The sequence below is a fragment of the Cricetulus griseus genome (assembly GCF_003668045.3).
Source record: "Cricetulus griseus strain 17A/GY chromosome 1 unlocalized genomic scaffold, alternate assembly CriGri-PICRH-1.0 chr1_0, whole genome shotgun sequence".
In the NCBI taxonomy this organism is placed as follows: Eukaryota; Metazoa; Chordata; class Mammalia; order Rodentia; family Cricetidae; genus Cricetulus; species Cricetulus griseus.
The window spans coordinates 96,014,760-96,020,168 of NW_023276806.1; positions in this window are offsets into that span (position 1 = coordinate 96,014,760).

Consider the following 5,409-nt stretch of genomic DNA (forward strand, 5'->3'; position numbering starts at 1 on the left):
CGCTGCAGCTTGGAGACCTCCCGCACCCTTCCCCCCCCTGCGCACCACCTAGAGCTTAAGACCTGGGGAAGCCTCGGAACCCTGAAGGAAAATGCGTTGCCAGGAGCCACTGCATGATGTCATAGGGTGTCCGCTTATGTCTGCGGGCCCTGGTGTGAGCTAGAATAAAACAGTGTGGGCCTGGCCCAGTGGGTTGTGTCTGGGATACAGATGCCCAGAACATCCAACTTTTTCTGCCCCCTCCTCCCTTCTGATTTTGCTTTTCTGGACACTGCTCTGAGCCTTGCTAGGGGTGATGGAGTAAGAGTGCCTGCACCTTCCTTTGCTTTAGAGCAGTGGGTTCGGCTTTGAAAAGATAGTCTGAACTTTGATGATTATGAGCTTTCAGACCAAGAAATTCTGTCTTGGAGTTTAGGCAGTTCCATGCACTGACATGTTCATCACTTTCGCCTTCCACTCTTGAAACACCTGGGTTTTAACATATTCTGCCTTCTCCCTTGTCTTTGATCAGGAAGCTGATAGACTTTTTCCCATGCTGTTTGAATATGGGTTGTACCCACAAAAATTCATCTTGAAATGAAATCCCTCTTAGAGGATATTAACAGGTGAGTCCAGACAGCCTCAAGAAGTGATGATGGGAGGGCCTGGAGAGATGGCACCGAGGATGTGAGCACCCGAGCTGTTAGAAATGGGCCTGGGGTCCCAAGAAAATGACAACACAATCCAAAGTATCCCAGCAAGTCAGATTGGTCACGTCAGCAGACAAGCACACACAGCCAAGGGCCCACTGGGTTTTATTTCCACCGCAAAGGTCGTGTGCCTCATTTTGAGCGGTCAGAGCTGGGTCTCACACTTCCATGCAGTGTGATAAGCACATTGCAATTGGCAACAGAAGGCAACTTGTTGGCATGTATTTTGACTTCAAGAAGTGTTGACCCTAGAGGAATTCAGATTTCTGCCAATTGACTACTTTACCATTTTTTAAAGTAAGAGTTTTGTCTGACTTAATTCTTTGACAGAAAAGAGTACGTTTTATTCGTCTTTCTCTCATAGTTCTTAATGAGGACTCTGGGTGGTTCCCTTCACTCACAATGGATGCTGGACCATCCAACTTCCTTTTCTGGTTTCTGCAGGCACTGCATGCAGGCAAAATGTATCAATGCATTTCAATTGACAGGATCTTTGCTCTTGTGAGTAATCCTGTAGGTTAACAGGTTTGTGCATTATCTAAAAGCCAGTTTGCTCTGGGATATCTCTTCTCCCTGGCTCACCTTTTTGGGTGCCCTGCACCCATCTTGGACATGACATCTGATACCAAGTAGAGGGAAATGGCCACCCTGGGATTCCCTGAGGATGCTGGATATTTCCTCAGTGTCAGTGTACTGCACTAGGCATTATTATAGGACTGATTTTCCTTTCCTCTGTATTAAGGGGCAAACACAGCAGGTGCCTCCTATCACTTCCACCATGTTTTTTCCCTCCTCACTGTCTTGAAGGTGGGGTTTAAGTGCATTCACCACACCCACGATAAATGATAAATAGGTATTTTATTGGGGAACAACTTACACAGAGAAGAGTAAATAACCACAGAGGCCTTCCTGTGCCAGAAGAAGCAGGCTCTGCCCTTCCCATGCTCTCTTCCACCCAATAGAGCCTGTGCCCCCACCCTCACCTTAAAGGGCACACGAAACCACGCCCAAAGGGTGTAGACACTACTACAAGTTCACTGGCAAGGCAAGATGCCACTACACTATCTGGTTTTTCCATTTGTTTTCAGTCTCTGGACTCCAGAAAGCACTCTTAAGCAGACATCTAACTTGCACTCTCTTCTTTTTCCCATCTTCCTCTTATATTTTTGGTTGTGAGCCTAGCCTTTATGGCTGAGCCATCTATCCAGCCCTCCCACTTTTCTCAACAAATCAGAGGCTAACTCAATGTGTAGCATCTACATCTTTTTCCTTTTTCTTTTTTTTTTTTTTTTTTTTTTTTTTTGGTCTTTCGAGACAGGGTATCTCTGTGTAGCTTTGGAGCCTGTCCTGGAACTTGCTCTGTAGACCAGGCTGGCCTTGAACTGACAGAGATCTGCCTGTCTCTATCTCCCAAGGATTAAAGGCGTGCACCACCAACGCCCTGCTCCATCTACACATTTTTTCTCCTCTGTAATCCCTCTCTTATGGAGCAAGTTTTTCCTGTGAAGACAGCTGAGCCTCTGTTGCATGTCTTACTGTCAACAAAAAAGTGCTCATAACTGACATCAGAGTCTGCATATCATCCTATCCCAAATGTGCTGCTTCCTGGGACATTGTCCAGCCCATCAGTGTTTTCAGCATCATTACTATGCTCACATGGTAGACTCTCTTCAGGGAGGCTGCCATATGGGACCAGGTAAGGAAGATGGGCCACCCTAGGATTCTCAAGCTTACTCCATTCTCAGGTGGCTTGCCTATTGCCTGCTGCTGGGAGCATGTAATCACCACAGCAAAGTGGCACACCATTCGACACCACATGGGAAAGGTAGCCATAATGGGATTGCCCCTGAAGCTACTCCAGTCTCACAGGGACCAGCCTCAGCCATGAGTCCCAGCACCCATTTCAGGACCCACTCACCACCACACCCATCATCCATGGCTCTGCCAAGTCCCTTTAGGGATGCCAATTGTTTTTTTTGTTTGTTTGTTTGTTTGTTTGTTTTTCGAGACAGGGTTTCTCTGTGTAGCTTTGGAGCCTATCCTGGCACTTGCTCTGGAGACCAGGCTGGCCTCGAACTCACAGAGATCCGCCTGCCTCTGCCTCCTGAGTGCTGGGATTAAAGGCGTGTGCCACCAAAGCCCGGCCTGTTAGGGGTGCCAATTGTGATATGGGACTTTTCTTGGGGAAATTTCCTATTTACCCCAAATAGGATACCAACACCAACACTATACTAAAGAAAGAGGATTGTCCCAAGTGTCTAAGCTCACTAAGGTTGCTGACAGAAGTTTAGGTTAGGTGAGGGGTTACTTACAGGACACAGGAGACTCAAAGACATCATTGAAAAAAAAAAAAAAAACTATGCTAGCATGGGTGTGACTAAGGAGAGCTGCATTCCTGGGACTCCAGGAAGGACCTGCAAGCCACTTGGCCAGTTAGAGAGGCTCCTCTCCTCCTCAATTGCACTTGCTTATATAGCCTTGGGCAAGGACAGCCTTGTGGCTCTTGTAATGGTCAGTAGCTCCCTGAGCCTTTTGTATTTCCTTTACTTCCAGTGTCTTCTGAGCCACCCTGTCACTCTAGGAGGAAAGCAGCTACATGACATGCTGTGGTGCTATGGTGACAGAGCTCCTCAGGCTGTGCAATGTATAAAGACTAATGTCTTTTCACCAATCTGGCTCTGGAAGCACAAGCTTAAGATACTGGTAAGTTCTCTATTAGTTCTGTTCCCAGAGGGCCTGGTTTTGACTTCCAAGATGGTGTGCTGTTGCTTCTTCCAACATGGAAAACAAGCAGAAGGCCAGAAAAGGGGCCTTGCTAACTTCCTCCAGCTCTTTCATAAGGCCCTCATCCCAGCTGTGAGGACAAAGGCTGCATGGCCTAACCATCTCCTAAAGGCCCCCTCTTGATCCATTTGCACTGCATCAAGTTTCAATACAAATTTGGGAAGGAACACAAGTACACAAACCACAGCAGGCTTCTAGACAATGAAAACTAGGCTAGGGTGGTGTGGTTAATTTTGTGAACTATGGTGAACACAGATATTTGGATGTTCTGTGAGGGGGTGAGATAGGAATAGGTATTTGGGGGCTGGAGGGCCACTCAGTGGCTAAGAGCACTGGACACTCTTGCAGAGGTCTGGGGCTTAAGTCTCAGCACACAAAACAGGTCACAACTGCTTGCAATTCCAGCTCCAGGGGATGTGATGTCCTCTTTTGATCTTCACAGATATTGTAAAAAAACAAAACAGATCCAAACAAACAGGTGTAAGAGGCGTCAGGGAGTTCCGTACAGCCAGGACTGCAATGAAACAACCAGCTACCCCAGGACGTGGCAGCAACCCAACCTTCTCGGGTCCCCCAAAGATGGTCAACGTCCCCCACGTCAGCAGGAAGCAGTCTTGAGAATTCGACGTCCTTATTCCTTAACCTGCCATGTCTTACACCCCTTCTTTTTTTTAATAATAAGTAGAGTTGGGAATGAAAGGTTCAGGCTTTGACGCTGATCGGCTCTACCTCTTTAAGAGACAGACCCTGCCCCCTGACAACAATCAGGGCACGCACAAGAAAACATGCTACATCATCACCACGTCACCCGCCATGCATGAGGACTCTGAGGATTCGTGGAACCTCATTGCGCATGCTTCCCTTTAAAAGCTCCAACTTTCCTCTCTACTCTCTCTCTGCTTCCTCTCCTTATGCCGCTTCTCTACTCTCTCTTTGTTTCTTCTTAGCTCTCTCTCACCTATGTGTTCTTTCTGCCTCTCTACGGTGACCGGCCATGGCGGTCAGCCATTACCCCTGTTCCTCTTCTCTCTTAGTCTCCCTACTCTGCCGGGCCATATAATAAACTCATCATGTCTCATCAAAAAAAAAAAAAAAAAAAAAAAAAAAAAAAAAAAAAAACATGGTACACATAAAGACATGCACACACATAATTAAAATGAATATTAATAAACAGATACTCAGTCTAAGTATCTGATTCCTGACAAAGCTCTGAAGCCCTTGGAAAGTCACAGAATGTCTTTGATTGTTCATAATTCCCCTTTAAGCATACCTGAGGAGTTTAATGTCACACAGATGATGGGGCTGCTTGCCATAACTATTTATGTAGTGAGAAAGTTGGGACTTTTGGCTCTGTCCTTTGAGTGCTTGACCTCAAGGGGAATAAATACAAGATTGGAACTGAGTTAATCTCCAATAGCCAATGATTTAATTATGTCTGTGTAACCGGCCTCCATAGAGACCTTGAATGGTAAGGTTTGGAGAGCAGATTCACAAGTCTGAAGTGTGGTTTGCTTCAACTCTATGTAGACGAAGAGTCTTCTTCAGTGTGAGTCAGGAGGTTGGCACTTTCTGTAAAGAGGTCAGTACTTTCAGTTTGGGGTCCTATGTTCTTACAACAGCTGGTGCATTGACAAAAGTAGCCATAGTGAACACACAAACAAATGAGTGTAACTGCCCCAATAAAAAATTGTTTTTGGAAGCAAGTGGCTAGGGATCTGGTCAGTGGAATGTGCTTGCATATCTTTGGTCTAAGGTAGCTTTAAACCAAGGCCTACTACTTGTCATTCTGTTTCTTAAACAAAAGCAGAGACTGACTAGACAGTATTTACCAATCCATTTCAACAACTACTACATGTCCTTAGCCTATGAGAAAAAAAATCCCTATTGGTTATGAATTCCTGAAATACAAGCCCAATGAATAATTTGAGGCCCAGCA